This window comes from Bubalus bubalis, chromosome 23 (genome assembly GCF_019923935.1).
Source record: "Bubalus bubalis isolate 160015118507 breed Murrah chromosome 23, NDDB_SH_1, whole genome shotgun sequence".
Lineage (NCBI taxonomy): Eukaryota > Metazoa > Chordata > Mammalia > Artiodactyla > Bovidae > Bubalus > Bubalus bubalis.
Genome location: NC_059179.1, coordinates 31,594,327 through 31,621,791, shown reverse-complemented (window position 1 = coordinate 31,621,791; position 27,465 = coordinate 31,594,327). Strand labels below are relative to the sequence as shown.

At 49.9% G+C, this 27,465-nt stretch overlaps 1 long non-coding RNA gene across 8 annotated transcripts; it reads right to left on the bottom strand.

The window, feature by feature from the left end:
- Positions 1–4,708: 4,708 nt before the first annotated feature.
- Positions 4,709–26,938, bottom strand: LOC112581557. 8 transcript variants are annotated; one of them, XR_006547894.2, is made up of 14 exons: positions 26,528–26,938; positions 21,413–21,623; positions 21,161–21,229; positions 15,280–15,631; positions 15,029–15,166; positions 14,775–14,935; positions 14,617–14,663; positions 14,079–14,371; positions 9,507–9,691; positions 9,127–9,414; positions 8,841–8,897; positions 7,938–8,085; positions 6,181–6,299; positions 4,709–5,592 (listed from the first exon to the last, which is right to left on the bottom strand). It is a non-coding gene; the product is annotated as an uncharacterized LOC112581557 (long non-coding RNA). The 8 variants fall into 8 exon arrangements; XR_006547892.2 differs by lacking the exons at positions 21,161–21,229; positions 21,413–21,623; XR_006547895.2 differs by lacking the exons at positions 21,161–21,229; positions 21,413–21,623 and having other exon boundaries at positions 14,079–14,337.
- Positions 26,939–27,465: the final 527 nt, after the last annotated feature.

The window sequence follows — 27,465 nt, the reverse complement described above, 5'->3', positions numbered from 1 at the left end:
GAGGGTAAAGCCACCCCCAACTCTTGAATGATGGCTGCCTGGATCCCTTATCTATATCTGCTGTTAGCTAGAGGATATCAAGCAAGTCCCCCAAATCTATGTGATAAATTTGTCTCAAATTCTAAAATGCACTCAAGTCACCTGGTAAGCTATTATTAAAACACAGATTTTGATATAGTGGGACTGAAGAGGGACCTGAAATTCTGCATCTCTAACAAGCTCTACTACTTGTTAGAAAGGTAGACGCTACTGGTCTGCAGACCACACTTTGAGTACCAATGCCCTAAACTCTCTGAGCCCCAGTTTGGTCTATAGAATGGGACTCACACTAGCTACCTCCCAAGATTGTTGGAAATTAAGCACCACGATACATGTGAAGGACTCAGCAAAGCATCTGGCACATAATGGGGTATGTAGTAAATGTGCGTTTAACCTTCCCTGCACGCCATACCCTTCCAGCTGACCCCTGAGCCAGTGATTCTGGACCTTGCTTGGCTAATAGACCCCTCTGAGAACCTGATGAAAACTAAAGGCTCTTCAGCAGTTAGGAGGGGCAAGGCTGTGCTGTGCTAACACAGTCTCTGTGGTTTAACATAAACAAAGTAAACTTCCTGCTCCTGCTCTATGTCCAGTGTGGGTCAGCAGAGCTCTTCTTGTTGTGGTCATTCAGAGTCTCAGCCTGATAGAGACGCCATCTCAATGTACAAATCCATGACCATCCTGGTGGAGGAAAGGCACAGGCTAACTCACACCTGGCACTTCCAGTACCTGCCCAGAAGTGACCTACAGCATCTCCATTCACATTCCAAAGGCCACAACAAGTCCCAAGGCAATGCCTCCCCTTCAAAGGGGCCAAAGAAGTATTTGGTGAAGAACCCTAAGGATTACCATCGACCTACTTCCCAGGGAAAAGAAAGCAATATAAGCTTTCCCATAATTCCAAGAGGTCCACAGGACACCCCACCCCACCCCCCACCAAGGCAGGTCCACCCTTTACACTTTCTTATCAGGTCAAAGCAGATTGGAAAGAAGTCATCAATTCCATAAATGTCAACTGAGTATCTACCATGTCAGGCATATTCTGGGAGGTCCATGCCCTCACAGATCTTACAGAGGGGGTAAACAGATAATAAATGAGGAAGTTGCAGAGGGTAGGAAGTACTGTGAAGGTCATGAACAACAATCTGATGTCACAGAGTAACCAGGAGGTGGAGAGAGACCTCCTTTAGATGGAGTGCTCAGGGAAGGCCACTTTGAGAGGAGATACTTGAAATCAGAACTGAAGGATCAGAAGGAGCCAGGCTAAAAGAAGAACATTCCAGGCAGAAGGAACAGCAAGGGCCAAGGCCATGTGGCACAAAGAGATCCGTGTGCTGGATGGATGGACAGAAGGCCAGTGTGCCAAGGGCTAAGTCAGTCAAGTGGGCAGTGGCAGGAGCTGTGCTGGGAGGTGGAGTCAGAGGGGTCAGCAGGGGCTCGACTGCGCAGACTCTGGGTGTGTGTTTATGCCACCTGACCCAGCTCCTGGGTGTCCTTCCCCACTGCCAGGGGAGTCAGAGATATCCTGAAGACCATGGAACCAACTGGAATCTTAGGACAGCACAGCCTGATGCTGAAGTCAAGACTTTGAAAGCAGATGACACTAGTGATAAACCCAGCAGTCTCGAGAACAAGATCCTCCACGAACACCCGCTTTCCTGATCTCATCTCTCCCTGCTACAACAGCCACTTGAGTGCTTTCTTCTATAACTCAACATCTCTCTCTTTTCTCTTGTAGGAAGACCCATGGTACTCTCCTCTCCTCCCCAGGGCTTCATCAGACTGGCCTCTGTGTCTCCAGAACAAGTTCCCTGCTTTCCTACCACCACAGCTATGATGTTCCTCCTTAAAATTCTGTTCCCTATCTCCCTCGCTGAACATGGACCATTCTTCCCACAGAAAACAGCTGAAATCCCACCTCCTTTCTGACACGTCTATGGATCACCCCCCACACACACACAGCTGGAGCCAGCAGACCTCTTCTTGAATTTTTACATCCTCTCCAGCACCATTGACTTGGCTAACGGCATTGGTTAGTTTCCACACACACTTCTCATCTCTTCAAGAAAACTGTAAGCTCCTGGAGGGCAGGAATGATAACGACAAGCAAGCCCACCATGGGGACCCACCAGAGTGGTACTCAGAAAATGCTTTGACTTGGTAAGACAGAGGCAACAAATTGGGAAACATGCCAACATTTGCCATCTGTGCCCAGACCCCCTGGATGACAAGCTTGGGCTCATCTCTGCACCCCTACCCCCTCACACAGGGCCTGGAGTTGGCCAGCACTCAATAAATGCTTGTGAAATAAACTTCCAGAGTCATCTTAGGCTGCTGTTGTGAAATAAACTTCTGGAGTCATCTTAGGCTGCTGATTTTGGATAAGTGACTTAACATCTCTGAACCTGGCTTCCTTATCTCTAAACCATGAATAACAAGTTCCTTCCACGGGAGGTTGTTTTGAAGACCATACAAAACATGAAAGGTTTTGGCAAATGTGAGTTCTCATATATTATGAGTGGTTGAATGGATCGCTTGTCATTTCCCAGTGGACACCACACCCGGTGGAGAAGGGTGTGAAGCAGAGAGTTGACTGAAGCACATCCTGCTTCCAGCCAGAACAGGCCAGACCAAAGCAAAGAACAACAGGATCGTGTTTCAGAGGAGAGTGTCTGTGCTTTGAAGGATGAGTGCCTTCTCACCTCGGGAGGCCTAACTCCATGAACTGCATCAACAAGGTTTCCTTGATGTCTGGTTTCCAGGTGGTCTGAGCCCATAGAAGATCAGAAGTTGGGAGGAGAGAGAGGCTGGGGGATTTATCTCCCCAACAACTTCCCTGATGGTCTTAGCTTGGCAGTGGCTGTGTTCCTCCACCCAAGGCCACAGCTGCTGGCTGGCAGCCCTCTCCTCTGTGTAGCTTGCTACAGCTTCCATCACTGCACTCTCCCTGGAACCCTTCAGACACAGGTGTGGTGACAGTTTTCTGCTGATACTAATCCTGGGGTCTTTCATCACCCTGTTCAGTGTGCTTGAACCCTGCCCATACATTTGTAAATAGTCCACTCCATGAATTCTCCTTAATATCCAGCTTGATTATGATATCTGCTTCCTGAAATTCAACAGACAGACCTGGAAATCTAAAGAGCTGGGTTCTCATCCTGGCAATGTGACAGCTATGTGCTTTTGGGAAGCCCCCTCCCCTCTGGGCTTCAGTCTTTTCCTATGTACGGTGGTGACTTGACTAAGTGTCTCTAAGGCCCCTTTTATGCCACAACATTGTTCTCACAGATCTCCCAGGATCCCTAGGACAGCACTGTACAGAGAGACGGTGCTGGAAACTCCTTGGCCAAAGGCTGCTGGGGTTGAAAAAGGAGAGAGTGCCTGGGGAGCCCAAAGATTTGGAGGGAGGGTGTTGGGATCCTTAATTATTGGTTCAACTTAGGGACTAGACAGTGAAAGAATAAAATTACCTGGTGAGTCCTTAGCTATCTGTATCAACCAGATTTCACCAAGAAATAGAACCAGTAGGGTATTGGGCGGGAGGAGAGAGATTAAGCCAGAGAAATAGAGATTGCATGGAACTGGCTCGCATAGCCATGGAGGCTGGCAAGTCCAAAATCTACAGGCCAGGCCGCGTCTAGAGATCCAGGGAAGGATTGAAGCTGCAGTTTGAGTCTGAAGGCAGTCTGCTGGCAGAAATTCCTCTTCTTCAGGCTTTTTCTATTAAGGAGGTCCTTGCTCTATTTTATTGAGGCCTTCCACTGAAAGGATGAGGCTCACCCATATTATTGAGGCAAATCTGCTTTACTCAAAGCCTATTGATTTAAATTATAACTTCATTCCTAAAAAAATCATCATAGAAACAGCTAGAATAATGTCAAATATCTGGGTCCCAAGGCCTAGCTAAGTTGACACATAATATTAACCATAATATCTTCATTCTGACAAATCGTGTTTCCTGAGAGAAGGACCTGGACAGGACAGAGATGAGCCTGAGGACAATGTCAACTGGAGTAGAGGGGCTCTGTGAGCACCAACTCCAGTGTGGTCTCAGGCAGCATCAGTAGAAGCCAAGGGATCCATGTGCTTTCAGACCAGACTGTTCCAATTCAAATGTGCATGTGAATTACCTGGGATCCTGGTTGAGGGCCTCAGACCCAGCATTTCTCACAAGGCCCCAGGAACTTCCCACAGTGGTTGGAGGGTCACAATTTGAGAAACAGGGTGGAGGGGTTAAGAGCTCAGGTCCTGGGGTTAGACTTGTCAGGTCCAGTCCCAGCTCTATCCTCTTACTGACTACATTACTAAGGGAGGTACTTACCCAGCCTGAGTCTCAGTATGCATGTGTGCTAGGTCACATCAGTCATGTCGGACTCTTTGCCACCCCATGGATTGTAGCCCACCAGGCTCCTCTGTCCATGGGATTCTCCAGACAAGAATACTGGAGTGGGTTGCTATGCCCTTCTCCAGGGGTTCTTCCTGACCCAGGGATCGGACCAGTGTCTCTTAGCCTTGTCCTGCAATTGGTAGGTGGGTTCTTTATCACTAGTACCACCTGGGAAGCCCAGATCTCAGTATCCTCATCTATAAAGTAGGGGGTAATATTATCAGGTTAGCCAAAAAGTTCATTTGGGTTTTTCTGTAAGATGTTATGAAAAATCCAAACAAACTTTTTGGCTAGCCCAATAGTATCAATTTTAAAAGGTCATTGCACCATGGACAGAGGAGCCTGGCAGGCTACAGTCCATAGGGTCTCAAAGAGTCAGACAGGACTGAAGCAACTTAGCACACACACACACACACACATAATTAAAGAGAAAATGAACACGCAGTATTAGTGGCACAGAGCTCAAGCCCATTAAAAGCTCTTGGCTACCATCATCTATATGAGTACAAGATTTCTAAGGAGTCCATGTCAAGCAAGATATAAATATTAATAAATCTCATATCCATTGATCCAGATGGTAAAGGCACCTAACCATAAAACCACCAGAAGAACAGTCAATAAAATTGAGAATATTCTCCCTGGAGAAGAATAGATGTGGTAAGGAGGCAGAAGGGGAGTGAAGGCAGAAAAAGAAATGCTTAAGGGCTCCCTGAACACACTTGGGTGTCAGTGGAAATGAAATGAGAATGAGCCTACAAGGCTCCAGAAGCTTAAACAAAGAGCAAGACACAGATCTGGGAGGTCAAGATGGGATCAGTAAAAGAACTAGAGAGTAATTGAAACTGCCCAGAAGTGAAGCAGGCTGCATGCACTGGGAGATCCCTCCACCACCAGAGCTGGACTAGCGAGCTGCATCACGACCCCCCAGTCCCATGCTGAGAGCCTGGTGCCACAAATCCACTGGACAATTCCTCAAACCCTCCAAGAGCTTCTAGAACTCAGAGCTACTGATGTCGGTGGCTCTCTTGGAATGGTCTCCAGCGCATAATTGTGGTGCTCCGGTCTGTTATCCAAGGGCCTCTCCTGGGGGACACTTGGCACATTGCAGGCTTAGTCATGACACATCAGACGATTCATTCAGATTTCTTCAATTCCATTATCGGGCCCTTTGGGAGCCAAACAGGAAAAAGAAACCAGTCCAAGTGCCAGCCAGAGAAGCCGCCGTGCCCGAAGAGCCCTCCCCAACCCATGAAACTACAGGCTGTCCTCCTGAGCCTCCCAGACCAAGGGTGCCATGCTGACAGGATGTTCGGGCAGCCATGCTGCTTGGCTGGATGTTGGAACACCCTGTATACCAGTTGAGACAGTTCCCTCAGTACCCTCTGCCCCAGCCCCTTAGGCTTCCCTGGAGGGCCGAATGTCTAGCAACCAAAGGGTTAATGGCAGGCACATCAGAGATCTGGTCTGCCCAACAGGCAGTCACCAGCTGTGGAATAGTTTTCCCATCAGTCTATACCTTCTGGTTATGCCCCAGGACTCACGGGTCACAGTGCTGCTTGCCTCTTGCACAGGGGCTGAGAATTCTCCACATGCCGAGCACAGCCTCCTGAGAGAGAAACCAATGCTTCCCCAAAGACAGGTGGCTCCATTCAGCCTTACATTTTATCTCCTGCCACCCTCCTCCCCATACAAGAGAAGACAGCCTAGAAGAGAAAGAGGATGAAGAGGACAGAACCAGGATGGGGTGGGAATACCTGGGCTCAGCTGCTGGGTTGGGTGTTGGACCATCTAGAGAGACTCTTTGCCCCGACACAGGAAGGAACAAAACTCCACGTCCTCCTTCCTCTTGGAGATAGGCACTCATAAGTTCTTCCTATGGGGATAGTGAACCCCTCAAGGCCAAGGACAGATTTAGGGGTCAAGTAGATAGGCCTAACCTCAAGTCCTGACCCTGCTTCTCACTACCTGTGTACTTGTGAGGTTAACTAAACCTCTCGGAACCTCATTTTTTTCATCTGTAAAATGAGAATGGGCTTCCCAGGTGGCATTAGGGGTAAAGAATCCATCTGCCAATGCAGGTGGTGTGAGAGACACAGGTTTGATCCCAGGGTGGAGAAGGTCTCCTGGAGTAGGAAATGGCAACCTGCTCCAGTATTCTTGCCTGGAAAATTCCATGGGCAGGGGAGCCCATGGGGCTGCAGAGAGTCCAACACGACTGAGCAAAGCGACTAAGCCAAATGGGAATAAGGATAATACCTGCCTCACAGGGATGCTATGAGGTTAAAAAGACATTAAAGCACATAAAACACTTAGCCTGATCCTTGACATGCTGTACTGAATAAATGGGGGAGTTACACCTCCCTGGAGATACCCTGGCCCTGAAGCCTGGAACAGTGCGGGCTCTGACTAAATGCCCATCAAACTGAATCAAGTTAGATACTGTCAGGAATACTCAGCAGCTCCCAGGTCTGTCCTACAGTGGATTCCAGGGGTAGAGGCAACTGACTCCTAGTACCCCCTCTCTTAGGTCAGCAGGAAGCAAGGCCAGGGAGATGGGGGCATCCCCATCCCCCCACTTCCCAGGGAAGACAAGGCCTCTGCATTTTATGGCTCATGCAGCTGAAGCTGCTTCAGAGTCACAGCTCCTTCGGCTGAGGGGTTGGGGGTGCAGGAAGGGGCATGGGGCCAGCGGGCGGAGACCTCCCAGGAGGACTTGCTCCCATCTCTATCAGGCCCAAGCAGCTTTCGCCTGAATGTTTTGGCATCTCTCTGTCTGATGCCCTCCCTGTCCTCTGTTAAAGGGCCTCCTCAGCAGGGGCTTGTCGCAGTGAATCCAGAAGGGAGTTGGACATGCCTGTCACATCAGGCCCCAGCAGGTTCCACTGACTGCTTGACCAACCCACAGATACAGGCCCACAGGCCCCTGTGGTCTTGAACACTAACCCCCAGCCGGTCGGGGCTCATGGAGCTGGACCAACTCAGACATCTCAGTTAACAGTCAGGCATCTGTTGTGTGCCAGGCTCTCTCCGCTGTAAGGGGAGAATGGGCACTCAGTCTGTGGAGGGAAGGAGGCAGCGGGATGGCTACTCCAGTGCCCATCATCTGAGGCCATGGTGGACAGGGCCACAGGACCCCTCACAGATTTTCAGGTCTCCTGGGATGATTCAGGGGGATCCAGGACTAGCACCCCATCTGTCAGAGAGGTGCTCACAGACCACTGAGGTGCTCCCAGGGGAGAGGACAGAGACTGCAGGAGAACACAGGTCGTTCCTGGTGAAGTGGGGGTAACAGGAAAAGCAGGCATGAGCCCCTGAAACTCAGGGACACAGGTTTGCCCCTGGGATCCCGGGGTGCTCAGGGGAACACTGACATGGAGAGAAGGACACCCACCGACAGAGGTCAAGAGCCGGAGGAGACAGCCCTGGAAGCTCTGACATGCTGTCCCACTTCCATGGAGCTGGGGGTGACATCAGACCCTGCAGAACCCCAAGTACTCCTGCAGGTACCCACCTCTGTGAGAGGCTTCTGGAGAGGCCACGCCCTAAGAACCAGGTCTGATTGCTTTCAGCCAATCATGGTGGTCCTTTGGGCTTAGATGGGTGATTCTGGCCAATGAGATGCAAGCCTGCCGGAGGGCCACTGGGCAAGGTTTCCTTGCCTGTAAGCGATAGCCACCAGTTGGCAACCACATGGATGTAGCACCTGGAGATACTGTATTCATCCAGTGATCCTGAGGAGTACCATTCTGGAGGCAGAGCTGACAGAAACTCAGAGCAAGTGGAGCTGGAGTTCAGGGGCCACAGGGGACTCCTCCCTCCTCTGGACTCCTCTTTATGGGCAGTAATAAATGTCTTTATGCCCAAGTCCATCCACTCACAGTTTTGTTACTGGCAGCTATGGACCTCCTAAGAGATTTAAGGACCCCTTGTCCTCTCCTATCCCCACATCCTGCTTGAGGAACATCCAGCGCCTACCCAAACTATGGTTGCCAAATAAAATGAAGTGCTTTTTAGCAAGTAAAAATACATGACACCCAGTTAAATTTAAACTTCAGGTAAACAATGAATAATTTTTCTAGTATAAGTATGTCCTGTACTGTAGTGGGCACATAGTTATCCTTAAAAATTATTCATTTTTTATCTGAAATTCAAATTTAACTGGGCATCTTATATTTTACCTGCAGTTCAGTTCAGTTCAGTTCAGCCGCTCAGTCGTGTCCGACTCTTTGCGACCCCATGAATGGCAGCACGCCAGGCCTCCCTGTCCATCACCAACTCCCGGAGTTCACCCAGACTCACGTCCATCGAGTCAGTGATGCCATCCAGCCATCTCATCCTCTGTTGTCCCCTTCTCCTCCTGCGCCCAATCCCTCCCAGCATCAGAGTCTTTTCCAAATCCATCATCTTCTCTTACCTAGATGTGGACTATGCTCCAAAATGGTCCCACTGTCCTGGGGGGGCTTCTGGATGGCTGAGAAAGCAATTTGGGGGAATATTGGCTGAGAACTTCAAGCACCTGGGCCTCCTAATATGGAACTTCAGAATTAGACAAATCACCTCCCCAGCCCCAGGCAGCCTGGGACCCTCCCGTCCTACTGTGGGTGGGGGAGGGGAGCTGCCATTTCCCTAACTCTTAGCAGGACCAAGAAAACTGAAGATTCAGCCAAGAGGAAATGATGGAGGTAATTTCCCAAACTTACTCATCAGCTCAATCCTGTCTGCTTTCCTCCCACTCTCTTTCCACCTGCCTCCTTGGGAGGCGAGGGGTTTGGAGTATTGGACTGACAGGTGCGCTTCCACTGGAAGGATCAACTGTGTGGCTGGAGCCTGCCCACTTCAGCAGCTCTAGGGAGCCCCGTCGCCCCCACCAGCAGCAGGCCGCTCACACGAGTTCCCCTTAATGACAGGGCCTGGGTCATGGTGATACCAATCAAATGAGCCTTGACTGACAGGGCTCACTGCCAACCTCTCTGTGATTGTTTCCTCTTCTGTGAAATGGGGAGAAGAAAAGCCCTTAGGTCACGACCACAGTTCACCACAGGCAATTAGCACAGCAGACAGAGTATTCCTAGATGCCCACCTGTGAGGTCACAGTGTAGAGAGGCTTCCTGGAGAAACCTCACAGAAGGTGGGGGTTGTCCAAAAATGAAAACAACAGAAAATAGGAGTGAGCCCCGGCTGTCTGTGGGGCAGAGAAGAAACCTTGGTGCCTGGGTCCACCAAAGGGTAGCAGGGATGTCACGGAGGGAGCTCTCCTTATACTTGCTGGGGTGGAGGGAAAGGAAAAGAAAAACCATTAAGAGTGTTTACTCGTTGCCCACTCATCTCCCAGCCCTCTTTTCCAACCAGACCCAGATTGACACTGGATAGCCACCCTATATATATAAATACCATGTGCTTTGGAAGAATTGAAACCTATAGCCCCAAGAGTAGGTCTGAGTTGGGCTCAGCCATTCAGAACATTCCATCCCCTGGCCAAAGTCATCGGTCCCATGTGACCAAAGCCCATATGACCAAAGCCCGTCCAATCAGAGGAATCCCTGAGACTCTCGCTTGGGGCTATGAGCCCCTCAGGCAGCCAGCAGTCACTGTGCATCAGGCATACATGGAAAGAACCTGGGTCCCTGGTGACATCATCGAGGCCCTGGATCAACCTGTCCTGTGACCAGCCCACCTCCAGACTTTCTGGTTACATGAGCCAAACATCACCTTTCACGATTAAACCTTTCAAGCTGGGTGGGTGTTGCATTCCTTACAATGATGGCAAAAGTTGTTACACCTATAGTTAAGTGCTGGGCCCTGAATTAAGCTCTCCTTACACACTGTGCAATGTTGGAATTATCACTCACACCGCCCAGAAGGGAAACCTGAGGCTCAGGAAGTGCAGTCACCAGCCCAAGGTCACACAGCTGGAAGTGGCAGAGCTGACTCCAGGGTCTGGCTCCTGGTGCCTTCCCGCCAGTTCCAAGCCAGCACCCTCACTGAACACTGTTGAGGCTGTTCCAGAGAGAGGATCCTGAGAACTTTGAGTCTTTTCCCAGAAAAGTTGGATGGGGCAGAGGCCTAGACTCTGGGCTGGTGGAGCACTGAGTTCCAATCCTGGCATCCAAATTAGTGGCTGTGTGGCCTTGGGCAAGGTGCTCCCACCTCCTGAGGCTCAGTTTCCCCATGTGGGAAGTCAGGGTTGAACTACGACCCCATTATATCACCTGTTTTGTTGTTGTTCAGTCGCTAAGTTGTGTCCAACTCTGCAATCCCATGAACTGCAGCACCCCAGGCTTCCCTGTCCTTCACTCTCTCCCGGAGTTTGCTCAGACTCATGTCCATTGAGTTGGTGATGCCATCCAACCATCTATTACTTAAAAATACTTAGGTATGAATTGTTGTTGTTCAGTTGCCAAATTGTGTCCAACTCTTTGCGACCTCATGGACTGTAGCCCACCAAGTTCCTCTCTCCATGGGATTTCCCAGGCAAGAATACTGGAGTGGGTAGCCATTCCCTTCTCCAGGGATCTTCTAGACCCAGGGATGAAACCCCCATCTCCTGCATTGCAGGTGAATTCTTTGCTGTTTGAGCCACCAAGGAAGGCTGGTGTGTACCATGTCACTTCCTTCCTTCCTGTCCAGAGTCTGGGTCTCTTTCAGGCTCAGCACCCTGAACATACCTCAAATAGACCAGTGATAATCCAATGAATGAACAAGTACTGAAAGCTTTCTGAATTCAGGGCTATTCTAAGCCCTTTGTATGTATTAACTCCAGGTAGCATTACCATCCCCATTTGTCAGATGAGGAAACTGAGACACAGAGGCTAAAAGACTTGCTGAAGCCTTTGAGGGAGAGACTGCCATTCAATCCAATAGCTACTATTGGATGCACAGCTGTTGAGCACTAGAATATGCCAGTTTGAATCAGGATACACTATGAGTCCAAAATGCACTGTGGTGAAAAGTATTAAAATTTATAAAATAGCTCATTAACAATTTTGTATTGATTATATGTTAAAATGATAATATTTTTGGTACATTGGACTAAATGAAACATTATTCAAATTAATTTCAATTGTTTCTATTTACTTTTTTAATGTGGCTACTAGAATATGTTAAATCATGTTTGTAGCTCACACTATTTCTACTGGACAGCACCACTTTGAGGCATAAATTGGGGGAACAGGGCATGTAAACATTTGAGTCAGGCCCAACACTGTTTATAGGCTTCCCTAGTGGCTCAGCTGTAAAGAATCTGCCTGCCAATGCAGGAGATGTGGGTTCAGTCCCTAGGAAAATCCTCTGGAGAATAAAACGGCAACCTATTCCAGTGCTCTTGCCTGAGAAATCCCATGGATGGAGGAGCCTGTGGGCTACAGTCACAAAGAGTCAGATGCAACTAAGCGACTGAACAACAACACTGTTATGATGAAACTCATTTTGTATGACTTTCTGAGGGTGTATCTGCTTCCCAGACCCTTGGGTGGTGGTATTAAAACTGTGCATTGGTTGACTAGCTCTGTTGGTCCCATCTCTTTCCTGAGCCCTGAGAACTTGGAGGAGAGGCTTGAGGGTAAAAGCCAAGGCATGGTGCCAGGTGCCCAGCAGAGCTTCCGTTGAAATCAGTAGAGGATGATGGTGACCATGACATAAGTGAAATTCTCACTGCATCTCTTTGGGGGAGAAGCCATGAGGGCTAGACCAGGCCCCGTGAGGTGTCAGCCACCCCAGTCGTATGGAGGCAGGTGAAGGAGGGCTCCAGAAACACTCATGGTGCCTCAGCTCCGAGGGGCCTGTGGACCCCCTCCCTTGCTAGCTGCAGTCCTCCAAGTCCGCCTGCCGTGCTCCAAGATGGGATGGGACTGTAGCTTTGGGGGAGTTGCTCTCTCTCCCTGTCATTCCAAGAAGTAGGCAAAGCTGGGTGTGAGAATGAAATGGGCCCAGAGTCCACTCAGCTCCAAAAGACACCACATGTCGCACAGACACACGTTAAGTGTAGAAGCTCCCCAAGAAAGGAGAAAGAGTGCATCGGCACACTTCCCACGTTGCTTCCCCGATCGTGGCCAAGCCCTGCGCAGGCTGGGGCTCAGCCTCGCAGAGCTGGCGTCTGGCTGAGGAGGGACGCAGTGGAGCACTCCCAACCCTGTGTGGAGCTCCAGGTGTCCTGGCCTTTAGCACACACAGCCCCGGCCCCCACACATGCTGTTCCTCACCTGGAACTGCAGCCCCACCTGATAAGCCTACCTTTCTTCCCTCAAGCCTCAGCTGGGTTCAGGCTCCCCAGCCCCTAGGATGCCATCTTCCCTGTCCCCCAGTGGCAATGGCCCCTCAGCCTCAATCACACGGCCACACCCCGTGCCCCCCTCCATCCATGCCATCTTGCCAGCCCCGGGCTCACCAAGGGAGGACTAGAGACATGGCCCTGCCCAGCAGGCTACCTCAGCTGTGATGTGAAGGCGGGAAACCAGCCCTGTTTTATCTCAGCCATCCCTCTTTTCTTCCAAACCCGAACTAGAGGGCGTCTTATCAAGCACATTTAATCACTGCTGTTCCCCCTTTCTCTCATTACAACAAAGGTGATTTAAGGCCTGTCCTTGGCAGGTTGGAACCAATGGGACTAGAAACTCAAGTCACTTTGCAACACAGCCTGGAGTTCCTTCATCATCATGTCAGAATTCACCCCCATAAACCTTCACCCAGACTTTTCCGTGAGCCAGGGACCCGGCCACACTGCAGAGTCACATAACCATCCCCACTCTGTGGAGCCTGACGGACTCATAAGAGAACAGCTGCTGTATCCTGAGCTGTCTTTAACAGGGAACTGAACACCAGGCTGTGGGGAGCAGATGATGGAGAAGCTGAGTCTGTCTGGAGGAATCAGGGAAGACTTCACAGAGGAGGTGACTAGGAGCCGTGCTGGGTCAACCCTCCCATCCATGGTCACCCCACAGACCCATAAAGTGATGAGCAGATCATGTAGGACTGGGACTGGGGGCAGCTGGGTCAGTCTCCCTCCAGCCTTGGCCTCTGGGTCAGTGGGCTTCATCGCACATGCTCACTGCCCAACACTCCCTTCCTGGGTCCCCTGAATGTCTGCTGGGGTCCCTCTTCCTCTCAGTGTGACTGGATCAGACCCTGCAGCTGGGCATACAGTTGGGAAATTCCTGTACCATCTGCCTGATACAGGCTGGGACTGGCCACGCTCACGAACAACACAAAAGCAGGAGAGTCGCATGCCCAATGCCTCCCACTTTTCTCTCTTTCCAGCCTTCCTGCTCCTGCCCAGACTCATGACAGAAAGGCCACTGTACCCCGTGGAGAGGGGGTCCCCAGGTTTCCATGGAGAGCCCTCTATGACGCCCACAGCAGCTGTACCTTGAAGCCCAAGGCCTGCGCTGCCCTGACAGGTACCAAACAGAGCTGACCCCAGGTTGGCAAATCATTAGGTACTCTTTAAAAACTAGTTCTTCCTGAATTCAGAGGAAATTAGAGAGGACCTGGGATGGTGATCCTCAGCCTTTCCTCCAATGCCCTGAATCATTCAGTTCTGGCCCCAAACCTACCCAGCAAACTGAAAGCTCATCAGAGAGGTGTCTCCACCCTGTCTAGGGACCATTTGTGTTCTCGGCACGCACCGAGAGGCCATCCGCCATCCCAAACAACCTACCCCAAATCTCCCAAAAATCATAGGACTTGTCCTGAAAGTAACTCCATTAAATGTTCTCCATCACATTAAATTTCCAGTGGGATTCTTGTATTTCCTACAGATGGGGCTCCAGGCAGCTTCCTGGCTGGTCACATATCAATACTGGTAAGGTCCCAGGAGAATTCCCTTGGCACCACAGATCCACAGATGACAGTAATTATCTTGACGACACCAGGTCAGACCCTGGTCCACTGCAGCCACTTTTCTTCATTGCCGTTCACTGCCAAAAGGACAAACGATGTCTCTTGGCTCATCTAGAACAAACCAGAGACGTCTACAGCAGGGCTATGTCTGTCCATGTCATGACTATTTAAAGAATTAGTAGTTCCCAGCCAGCCTCCTTGACAGCATGTTGAAAGACAGAAAAGATGGGGATGCTAAGGTAAAGAGGAGGGTGGAAGATGGGGAAATATATAGAGAGATGGTATATTAGCTATGAGAAATAATAGTATTATTAATATTTCTGATAGTTACCATTCACTGTGCACTCAATACATACCTGGTGCTGAACTCACACACAGCATTCATTATCCCATTCCACCCAGCCTGTGAAGGGAGAGTATGATGCCCAGCTTACAGATGAGGAAACTGAGGCTCAGAGAAGATTAGTGACAATGCAGACATTCGAGCAACAAATGGAAAAACCTGGATACACACCCGTGCTTGTCTGAACCTCAAGCTCGCCGCATCTGTCTGGTTGCCGACCCCAGGCTTGGCTCCATTGCTTCCTAATTTGGTGGGTCCTGGGTCCACATTTCCATCCCTTTCTGTTTCTTCGGTTGTAGCATGAGGATGATGCTGTGGTTGATTAGCAATGCCTGTGATGGCCACAGACAATGGCATGAAGAGAGGAATGATGGCATTTGTGCTAGCCCCTATTTGAAGGATTAACTTAAATTCCCCACTCTCACCTGTCCAGGCTGTAGCCATTAAACCTTTAAAATAAAAGGTCAGTTGTCTCACACAGGGGTCCAATAGGCTGTGCCCAGCACAGCCCCCTATACACTCCAGAACGGCTCAATCTCTATTCAGATTCCAGAGTGAGCTTCCTGCAAAATATACGCCAACAGCTCCCCACTCCCTCCAGCAACACACATGACTGTTCAAATTTTGGACCCCACTTCCCCCCTAGTCTCCTCAGCACACGACCTTTCTTTCATACCTCCTTGAGTCTGTACATGCTGTTCCCTTTGCCTGGATCATGTCTTCCTTTCTTCTTAGGCTTTAAGACACAGCAATATGTCACCTCCTCTGTGAAGTCTTCCCTGATCCCTCCAGACTGACTCAGCCCCTCCATCTGTTTTCCCACAGCTTTGTGTATAGTTCCTTGTTGAAGAAGCACACGTGTAAACAGACAACTCAAGAAAAGCATTTTGTAAACTGCAGAGGACCGACTACTGGGCAGTTCCTGGTTCCTGATGAATTAGCGAACTCCTCCAGTGGAGAAAATCACCCTCTTTGCTCCTCTCGGTCTAGAAGGCACTGGTTCCTCCTCTCCTCCTCAGAAATGTTTTCTGAAATAGACAAGCTCTGTGTTGAGCCCCAGTCATACCATCTTCAGGCACCTCGAACCCTAAGTCCTGATGTTCTTTCATTCACGGCTGCCCCCAAGTGATTCAGAACAATCACGTGTCTCCTCGAGAAAGAAGGTTACAACGGGGCCCCAACGTGGGAGATGGCTGGATTTTTCCCATGTGAACAAGTGACACAAGATAGGAAAATAGAAATGGACAGAGGACTCCACCCCACGGCTGACTGGCCTCACTGAGCTAAAAAGGAGAACGGGGTTTTACGACCCAGGCAAGAACAACAATGAATTGGCTTGTGGGGAGGAAAACAGATGGAATTTTCTTGAGCTAAAGGGACTAAAAATAGTGTGACGTTTTCCAAGAGGCTGTCGTGGTACTACAGGATGTGGCTACAAAGCATTTATTTCAACAGCAATTGGCGAGCTCAAAGCCAAGGCCATTCCCTGGGACAGTCACAGTGCCGGTGACAGGATGCTCACCCAACTCCAGGGACCAGCAAGAGCTACAACCGCTCCCATCTCCCCATCTTTCTCATGGATACTCCCCCTGGAATTCCCTCCCTTCTTCCCTACACTTAATCTCATCACCCCAAGCCCTGAGTTCCAGCCACTCCTCTGAGCAGCACTTCTCCAACATTTTCCACCAAAGCACCCCCAGAGCAGAGTAGAAATTGTAATGGAAAGTTGGAGGGGGGAGAGGAGGGAAAGCTGAGAATTGCCTGTCAAGGCCTCCACAAGCATGAAATTCCCTCCAAATCTGTTTTATCCTAAGAATTTACAAAAGAACTGACTCTTCCAAAAAAAAAAAATCACTAAGTGTTTAAATATCAATTTGTTCTCTGATCTCACAGTTATAGCATCACCCCAGAAAGGAGAGCTGTGTTTACCTGTGACATCAAGAGCTCAGGGTGGCCAGTGTGGGTGCCCCACAGCAACAGAACAAGGGCATTCATGGAGGACCTCAGCCTCAGCGCTCCTTCAGCCATTGAAGTAAATCATCCATCCATCTGTCCATTCATCCATCCCTCCATCTGTCCGTTCATCCATCCCTCCATCTGTCCATTCATCCATCCATCCATCTGTCCACTCATCCATCCATCCATCTGTCCACTCATCCACCCGTCCATTCTTCCATCCATCCATCCATCCATTCATTCAACAGGCCTTTACTAAGTTCTTTTTAAATGCCCAGAACTAGTGATGAAGCCAGGAGGGTCACAGGCCTCCAGGAACTGTCTCATGGAAGAAACATGAGATGAGGCATTTCACAGCTCTGTGACAAGTGTCCTACCAGGGGAAAACCAGAGGTTTGAGGAACAGGGGGGTAGGGATTGGTAAAGCCTTTGTTCCAGGGAAAACACAAACCAGTCTGTACCCCAGGCTAACAGCTGAGATCCACTTGTCCTCAGGCAGTCAGTGAACCACTCGGTTTCCTGGCCTGTGAACTGGGTATAATAGCTTCGCACGGTTTTCATTGGGACTAAATGAGTTGTTCAGTGCAAAGCGCTTCCTACCAAGTGTTCAATAAATATGATATATTAAGCTGAAGCCAGAAGAATGGATGGAATTGGGCTGCAGGGATGGGGCCGAGATAAAGGAGGAGGGAGAAAAAGAGTGTGTTCCAGACAGAGGGAACAACATGTTTAAGAACAAATATTCAATAAATATTTGAACTCATAAATTCTTTAAGGGAAGTGAGAGTAATACAATCTCCATAAGCTGCGTTCTTTATCTACTGTTCCCCGGAATGAGTGTTTATGTGTGTGCGTGAGTGTGTGTGCGTGAGTGTGTGTGTGTGTGTGTGTGTGTGTGTGTGTGTAGCTGGGTGGCACCACAGCCAGGCAGCCACAGGCCACCCCGCTGCATTTTTCTAACCAGGTCGTCAGATTCTTAGGGACAGAGATTGAGTCTTCTCCTCTTGAAGTCTCATAGCCCAGAGCCTTTAACTCCCCTGGTTTCTCAGTGTCCCCCTCTAACCCTGTTGGCCCCCCCCCCGATTTCCCTAGTGACTGTTTAGAGGCCAGAGGCCTATTACAGTGGGGAAGGGAGTATGGAAGCAAATAATGTGTTTGATCACCACCTGCCCTCCTGCAAAAACAGATGAAGTTTGAACGTTCAGTAGGCAACCTGAACTTAAATCCTGGGAAGTCTCTCCTCTGCCCCCTCTTTCTGCTCTATCACCACCACTTCCATCCTGGGGAAAGGCCTTGGCCAAGAACACTAGAGAGAGCTCATGGATGACATGAGAAATACAGGCAGGGGGGCACAGAGCCTTGAACTTTCGGTCGGAAGGCCTGGACTCAAGTCCCCGCTCTGTCAGCTGACAGCCCTGTGACCTGGGGTGGGTCTTCTGGGACTCCAGTCCAGAGAGCACGCTGCGGTCCCACAACAAACTGGTTTAGGGGACCAGGGGTATGCAACAGGGAAACCAACCATTCTGGCTTTCCCGGGACCGAGGGATTCCCTGGGATTCAGGACTTGCATGCCAAGGCCAGGGAAGTCTCAGACGCACAGGGATGAAATGGTCGCTCACAGCCTTGGTTCTCCCTCTTGGTTCTGGCTCCTCCCCTCCCCAGACCCAAGTCACACGTCAGCACAGAGCAGCCTCTGAGCCCTTTGGCCCCACGGCTGACCCACGGGACCCCATCTATGCGGGAGGGAGACAGAGGAGGAACAAGACTTCCGAGTTGCCACCATCGGGTTTCCACAGGTTGGCGTCAGTCCATTGTTTGAGACGGGAGGGTGGGGTAGATTCTCTTAGAGACTCAACGCATGGCCAATCCAGTCTAGCCAGGTGACCACAGCCCTGACAGCAGGGAAGGCTTGTCCATGTCGCTCTCCAGAGTCTTGGGGAGATGGGATTCATGACAACACCAGTTGGCACTGAGCCCTCTACTCCTCCCCACAAGAGCTTATTGGGCTCATCAACCTGATGCTGGCAAGAGGCTGCAGGGTGGTCTCAGCTGGGCCCCCACCCCACTACACCAGGAGCTCCACGAGAGCCCCCTGGGCCTCTGCTCAGACCTGCCCAGGCTGCCCTGCCATGGAGATCACCGCAGGCACCCTGCCACCCTATCGGAGAGACATGCTGTGTTTTCAATTACAGTTCCCGTTTCTTTCCTGGTTCGGGCTTGAATGCCAGGCTATATTAGGTCATACCGAGCCGGCCCTGTTGTGCTTTCTCATTAGCCGCATCACATCGTATTTTTAGGGGCAGCCAAGACCAAGACAATGCCAGAGGGCTGCTTTTCTTCCTGAGTCCCCAAACACCACCTCCGTAAAAAGATTATGCTGAGAGGTCCAAGGGCCCCCGTAGCTGCTGCTGCAGACAGGCACCGGCTCTGAGAGGAGGAGCAAGTGATTGGACGGACCAGAGGCAATGAGGGAAGTGGTCCCTCTGCCTGTCTTTTCGTCCACTTCAGACACCTACCATTACCACCCCGAAGCCACATGGAGTTCCTGGTTTCTCGTGCCCTGGGACAAAAAGACAGAGATCCAAGACTCTTGTGAGGACCAGACTGCCTTCCCCAGAGCAGCCTCTCCTGTTCCTCCCATCTTTTTGCAGACCCAGAGCACTGCAATGTGAGGTTCCCATACTCCGGGGTCTTCCCTGTCCCTCATCACTACAGCAGGAACATTAAAGCTTGCAAAGCGCTGCTTCCTCCATGGTCTCATCTGACTTACCGGTGAGGGTGGTGTTAGGATACCTATTTTATAGATGGGGAAACTGAGGCAGTGAAAAGGGAGGTGATGTGTCCAAGCCACAGAGGAGTAAGTAAAAGGATCGGCCTCCACATGGCCCCAGGGGCTCGGCCTGGCTCAGAGCTGGACCCGGATGCCCATTCTTGTCCACACACTGGAAACCAGGGAGGGGCCATTGTTCCTCGGTTTCCTCTCCCTGAAGCTCACTGCCCACCTGCGGAGCGTGGGGGGTCCCACAGGTGCCAGCACTCTCTACACCTCACTCCCAGCCCAGCTTCCTCAAGCCAGGACAGTCACCTGCCAGAGGGCTGAGGACCAGGGAAGCAGAGAGAGAGCAAGTCCCGCCTGTGAATTTCCACTTGTCTCTGCCCTCTGTCCCTGTCCAGGCTTAGATCAGTCTCTCTCCCTCCTTACACACAGACACACACACACACACACACACACACACACACACGTGTGTACACAGATGAGTCTGGGGTCCAGCATCCGAGAGACCCCCATGCCATCTCAGGTTGGAGAGGGAGGGGTAAGCCTGTTCCTCCAGGGAACTTTGCATGGAGCCAATTCGCAAGGGCAGAGGGTGAGGGGTGGCTCCCAGGAAGGGTACAGTGGTCATCATGGGACTGAGGTAATAGGAATGAAGGCCCATTTCAATGCAGCCATTTTGAGAACAGGCTTCCCTGATGGCTCAGATGGTAAAGAATCCACCTGCAATGCAGGAGACCCAGGTTCCATGCCTGAGTTGGGAAGATCCCTTGAAGGAAGACATGGCAACCACTCCAGTTTTCTTGCCACGGACAGAGGAGCCTGCTGGGCTATAGTCCATGGGGCTGCAAAGAGTTGGACACATTGAGAGACCAAGCACAGCACACACAGCTTTGAGAACAGGGCTGGTACCTTCCAGATGCCTTCATCCATGAGATCCTTAGGGTAAGACTGCAGACGGAGAGCAGCAGGACCCCCTCCAGATGTGTTCCATGCTCTCTGAGCAAGCGGGGCCAAGGCAAACCATTTGCCCGCAGCTCTTTGGCCTCCACCCCTTCCCATCAATCACAGGTCCTGGATCAGGACAGAGACCACCCAGCAGGGCTGGGTGCCCAGAGAAGGGCACCAGAGCAGCAGGTCAGTCCACCTCGTGTAAGTGGCTGCAGTCACTTTGGCTTCCACCTCAAGCCACGAATCCAGGCTGACTCTTTCGAGGCGCAGTGCAGCCCTGGGGCACTGAACACAGACTGGACAATAGAGCAGGCATTCAGCCTCCCTCTCACTGGCCACTACTTCCTCCCTCTTCTGGCTACTCCCCTCCACACCCAACTTCTGCCCTCAGACTCTTCCTTCACATTCAGTGGCCACTCCCACCCCTCAGAGAGCACAGGCCCAGGACCAAAAGGCCACACTAAACACCCTCGACATGCCGGGTGCTGTGATAGATGCTGGTCGGGGAAGAAGGAGAAGTGGATTTGCAGACAACTGAAGCACAGTCTTAAGCCTGCCCAGTGGTTTCAGGCTAGTTTGAGAGAAAGAAAAGGCTCAGAGACCCACTCCCTATGAAACCAAATAACAGGGCAAAACAAATATCCAGAATTCATCCCTGTACCTGGTGGAAGCAACACAGAAAAAGATTCCAAATGAGAAAAAAACATGGAGGAATTTTAAGAGTTGGTGAGACCCCAGGTTATCTAGGAAAGATGAGAGAACTGTGGTTCCCAGACACTCCACTCCCTCTGGAATCGGCGTGTAGGGAACACGGGTCTGCAGACCCCACTGTACGTGCTCTTGATCACAAGTCTTCCTCATTTTTCACTGGACTCACCTTCACACATTATTGGCACTTACAGGATTCATGCCCAATCACCGTTGCACAGTTTTGAAGGCTGATCATCTATAAAAATGTGAAAAGAGGCAGAACGTAAGGGCAGAAAGTTGGAAACCCAAATGGCCCATGCTCTCAGCTCATATTGTTTCATTTTGCCAACTAGACCAAAGAAGAATATCCCCAAAACTCAACACACAAAAATACACACACATTCCAACAACTTCGAAATCCTTTTCCTGGAAGGCTTACCCATGAAATAAAGCACTGGGTGGCTACAGCTCCGTTTAGAAACAGTCAGGATGTAGGTCATGAACTCAATTGCCTTCAGTGCTGATGACTGGGTTGCAGCATTTGCTCAGCCAGGGAACTGTTATGAGAACAACTGCTCTGTCCTCTTTTAGCAACACATGAAGAATAAGCTGGATCCTGGAAGCCCAGATGACCAGGAATCTTCCACCTCCTACCCATAGCATAGAAGAATTCCAGGAATCAATGGATGATTGAAAGTTCCTCTCCACTCATCCAAGGAGCTGTACCAACTGCTCCTTGGATGTATTCAACCTGTTGGCTCCCATAAAACAACAAACAACAAGTGGGTTATGGGTTTCCAACTTTCAGACAAGTTCAAAGAACTGATTAAGGCTATTGAAAACCAAAAGCAATGTTATCAACGCAGTTTGGATTAGATCAGTTCAGTTCAGTCGTTCAGTCCTGTCTGACTCTTTGCGACCCCATGAATCGCAGCACGTCAGGCCTCCCTGTCCATCACCAACTCCTGGAGTTCACCCAGACTCACGTCCATCGAGTCAGTGATGCCATTCAGCCATCTCATCCTCTGCCGTCCCCTTCTCCTCCTGCCCCCAATCCCTCCCAGCATCAGAGTCTTTTCCAATGAGTCAACTCTTCACATGAGGTGGCCAAAGTACTGGAGTTTCAGCTTTAGCATCATTCCTTCCAAAGAATGATATACGCATCTGAATGCAGAGTTCCAAAGAATTGGATTAGATAGCTGATCCTAACACAAGGACCAAGTGATGCCCAATTAAAGAAGCAAAACAACTAAATGCCCTTCAAAGTCAGGCAGCCTTCGAAGACGCAGACATAGAGAACATACTTGTGGACACAGTGGGGGAAGGAGAGGGTGGGGCGAACTGAGAGAGCAGCAGGAAACATACATATTACCATATGCAAAATAGAGAGCCCATGGGAATTTGCTGTGTGACACAGGGAGCTCAGCCCAGTGCTCCGTGACCACCTAGAGCTGGGGGATGGGAGGAAAGTTCAAGAGGGAGGAGACACATGTATTCCTGTGGCTGATTCATGTTGTTGCATGGCAGAAACCAGCACGATATTGTAAAGCAATTATCCTCCAATAAAGTTTTTTTAAAAAATCACATAGCTTTTAAGAATATTGATGAGGTGACTTTGACCCAAAGGTCACAGGGCTGGCTCCATTAGGATTTTCTTGGTGGCAGGTGACAGAAAACCCAGTTGAGATTGGCTTAAATAAAAGCATGGGAATTTAATTGCTTATGAAAATTTTTTTTAAGTCTGGAGGCAGATCTTACTTCATATTCACCTGGATTGAGGGCTAAACTGATGTCACCAAGATTCCATCCCTCTCAGACTCTGCCATCTACCACAGTGAACCCAGGTGATAAGTGAACTCAGCCGGTCCCAAAAATACTAGCAAAAGTCTTCTGTCTCTGATGGGTTCAGAGGTGGGACCATGACTACTGTGTTCTGAATGTTTGCATCCACTCAAAATTTGTAAGTTCAAATTCTAACCCCCAATATGATGATATTAAGAGGTGGGGCATTTAGGAGGTGCTCAGGGCATGAGAGCAGAGCTCTAATAAATGGCATTAGTGTTTCTCTAAAAAGGACCCTGAAGAGTTCTCTTGTCCCTTCTGCCCCAGGAAGATACAAGCCTTAAGCCCAGAAGAGGGTCCTCACCCAACCACGTTGGCCCCTGGATCTTGGGCCCTCTGGCCTCCAGGTCTATGAGAAATAAATTTTTGTTGTTTACAAACCACTCAGTCTGTGGCGTCGTAGTCCATGTCACAGCAATGTGAAGGGACTAGGGCAACGATAGCGATGTGCAGAAGGTCCAACAAATGGTCTGACCCCAGGAACAGCTCGGACTTGGAGTCTCACAAAAGGTACCCTACATCTCCTGCCGCTCTCCACCTTGCTCCCATGGTCCTACACCCTTCACTCCCCCACCATGGGAACTGCCCAGGTTCAGCCGTGTACATGAGCCCCGCAGAGAGTGAGTCACCCCTGTCAGCATCCTAGTAAGGCCCCAGGGACTGGGTCGGGGAGGTATGCCCAAGACATTCTGCACGTGTTTCTGGGACAGAGAGCAGACATCACTGCCACTGAGCAAGTATCAACAAGAGAAGCCAAGACCCAGAGGACAACAGCATGTGCCCAAACCAAAACAAAATGAATTGAGAGTCAGTGACCACGGTGGCTGCCAGGACAGCCAGCAGTCAGACACGAGGGCATAGGCAAGTGAGCTGCAGTGAGTGGTTCAGGACCAAGACTGTGAACAGTGAACACAGCCACAGCTGCTTGTGGGTGAGCAAGTGTGATGATAGGGAGGCCCAGATCCTGCCAGGTGCAGACTGCATGACAGAGAACCCAGAGCGGCTACTAATGCGGGCCCAGCGTGACCCTGACTTTGAGGCTTCCTCTTGCAGTCTCCATGGAGAGTGGCAGGGAGCAGCTGAGTCACCCAGAGAGCAAAGCAAAGGCTGGTGTCTCTGCTGCACACACAAAAGACCATTGGGATGTGATTGGGAAGCACTGAACCATGTGAGCTGATCAGTTCTGAGCATTTTCTGGTCCTTCCCTGCCAGGTCAGGGCCAGTCTTAATGAGCCGAGACCACCTTTTGTGTTTGGGCTAAAAGCTGGGGCAGGAAAACCTACCCCCACTAACTCCACTGTCCTGAGTACAGACAAACGTCTAGATCACCATTCTGTTTTAACCTGTCTAAAATGGGTAGTTAGGCTTCCCTGGTAGCTCAGCTAGTAAAGAATCCACATGTAATGCAGGAGACCCCAGTTCGATTCCTTGGTTGGGAAGACCCCCGAAGAAGGGATAGGCTACCCACTCCAGTATTCTTGGGCTTCCCTAGTGGCTCAGGCAGTAAAGAATCCACCTGCAATGAGGGAGACCTGGGTTCGATCCCTGAGTTGAGAAAATCCCCTGGAGGAGAGCATGGCAACCCACTCCAGTATTCTTGCCTGGAGAATCCCCATGGGCAGAGGATCCTAATGGCCTACAGTCCATGGGGTTGCAAATAGTCAGACACAACTGAGCAACCATGCATGTAATGGTTATATATATATACACACACACACACACATATATATTTGCAGAATGAAATGGCTAGGCCACAGTACCCAGATATCTGATTCAACATTATCCAAGATGTCTCTGAAAAGGTGTTTGTATTTTTTTAAAGATAAGATTAACATTTAAATCAGTAGACTTTGAGTAAAGCAGCCTGCCATCCATAATGTGGGTGGGTCTCACCCGTCTGCTAGAGCCTTATGGGAAAAAGACTGACCTCCCCCAAGCAAGAGGGTACTTGGCTGGCAGACCACCTGTGAACTGCAGCTCTTCAATGGGCCTCCAGCCTACCCTATAGATACTGATCTTGCCAGCTTCCACAATTGTGTGAGTCAGTTCTCTAAATTAATCTCCATAGATAGGCAGCTGTACTGTGCTTAGTCACTTCAGTCATGTCCGACTCTTTGCCACCCCATGGTCCATAGCCTGCCAGGCTCCTCTGTCCATGAGATTCTCCATAGGTTGGAGTGGGTTGCCATGCCCTCCTCCAGGGGACTGTCCCAACCCAGGGATCAAACCCAGGTCTCCCGCATTGCAGGCAGATTCTTTACCGTCTGAGCCACCAGGGAAGACTAAGAATACTGGAATACGTAGCCTATCCCTTCTCCAGGGGATCTTCCTGACCCACAAATCGAACCAGTATCTCCTGCATTGCAGGTGGATTCTTTACCCGTTGAGCTTCCAGAAACCCATAGATAGGCAGATATATAGGTAAATTCATAGATACAGAGACACACACATACAAACATCATACCAGTTCTGTGTCCGGAGAACCCTGACTCATATACCATCTCTCTGGGTTTAAAAGCTGAAACCCTTTTCCATATTCCCAAGCACTCATCCCACTGCCAAACGAGAAGTATATAGATATATTAAGACAAATGGATAGACAGACAGACAGACAGATAGATGGATATTGGGTTGGCCAAAAAGTTCATTTGGGGTTTTTTGTAAGATGTTATGGAAAAACCCCAACGAACTTTTTGGCCAATTGGTAGGTAGGTAGGTGGGTAGATAATAGATAGAAGATAGATAATATTAATAGAGAGAGATACAGTACTGCCCTCTGTGTCCTCCATCACATCACACATCATTCACTCACTGTATCTGACAAGTGTTTACTGGTACCTACTAGGGGTTTCAGGTGCCAAAGATTCAGCAGATAACATAGCTCCTCCCCCTTTGGAACTTAAACTCTCAAACATATAAAACATGATAAACATGTAGAAATGAAATGATAGCCAGGCTGTGACATTGTGGGGAAAGGTAATATTTTACCCATTTTTCAGAGGACTGTGAGGTTCTGGAAAATGAAACATGTCCAAATTTATATAGACAGCCAGAGATGGAGCCACCATGTAACTCCATGTCTAACACCAATGTCCAAGCCCCTTATCCAGGTGCTGGAGAGGTTGGGAGAACTTTAGGTGAGGGGATGCTGAAAGGGGAGAGATCATTCCAAAAGCAAAATATCCACATTTCTCATGCTTTCCTCTTGGTTTATGTCTGAAACTCTTCTGACAAAAATTCCCCCATAAAGTGGGTACAGTAGAGTTGGTGAAGACACCAGTCTTTGGACCCAAGCCATTTGAGCAAGAAGAAAGAGTGGTAGAAAGATGCTCCCTCAGAGCCTTGGAGGATGGGCTGGGCTGAAGGCAAGCCCAGGAGCAGCCCCTCTGATTGGCAGCATGGTACCCTCCCCACACACCCCTACTAGCCACCTTCATGAATAGGGAGGGATGTCAAAAAGGAGTCAGACCCGAGGTTTAAGCCCTGAAATAACTGTTGTCAAATCCCAGGTTCCTCCCATTACTAACACTAAAGAGTCCTGGGGTGTAGCTTGGCTTTAATGTTTAGATGTGATTTTGCTAGGCAGCCAGGGAAGGATGGTGTGGTTTTCCACTTGTAGGAGAAGCAAAGTCATAGAGACAAGCACAAGAGTGCTATCATCAGAACACAGTAAACCAGCCTGGGGTGCAGCAAGGCAGGAAGGAGCACTAACCTGGCCACCAGGAGACTTCGGTTTCAGGGCTGCTTCAGGAGAAACCATCGTGGTCACTATGGATCTGGTCTGGGTCTTGAAGTTCGTTCAGTCCTACCCGCTTGCTTTAATAAAGAACACAAGGTCTTCCTTTCATCCAACTGGAAAGAGAGAAAGCTAAGAGCCTGACACGTCAAATTACCATCACAAATCTCCCTAAAACAGCAGTTCAGAAGCCATGATGCTGGCACCACCCAAACCAGCCAGCCGAGCCCAGCTCAGCTTAGAGCAGCTTCTCAAGCAAAAACAAGCCTCCAGCTTCCAAGCTGGAGCAGAAAGGACTGGCAGTATTGGTTGCTATGGGCTTCCCAGGTGGTGCTAGTGGTAAAGAACCCACTTGTCAATGTAGAAGACATAAGAGACAAGGGCGCAGTCCCTGGGTCAGGAAGATCCCCTGGAAGAGGGCATGACAACCCACTCTAGTATTCTTGCCTGGAGAATCCCATGGACAGAGGAGACTGGTAGGTTACAGTCCATAGGGTTGCAAAGAGTCAGACATGACTGAAGCAATTTAGCACACACACATTTGTCTCAGCCCTACGTGAGCACTGGCCTGGGCAATTGACTAAAATGCTAGCAACCATCATCTCCAAGTTACAGGTGGGGAAAATGAGGTTGGTCATCTGTTGAAGGTTAAAATCAAGGGGAGGTGCTGGAACCAGGATTATAATCAGATCTTCTGACTCCCAAGTCTTAAAGTGTCCTTCTCAGAAATCCCAGCCATCCTCTCTAAGACCCAAACTCATTCTCTGGGAACTTCTGGGAGAGACAGGTCAATGGCAAATAATAAGCACATGTTGAAAGCGTAGGGACTAGATTTCAAGCAAACGATCAGGTATGAAGTGTCAGAGGGAGGGGGCACAGGCACCGTGAGTCTGCAGCTGAAAGTGCCTCATGGC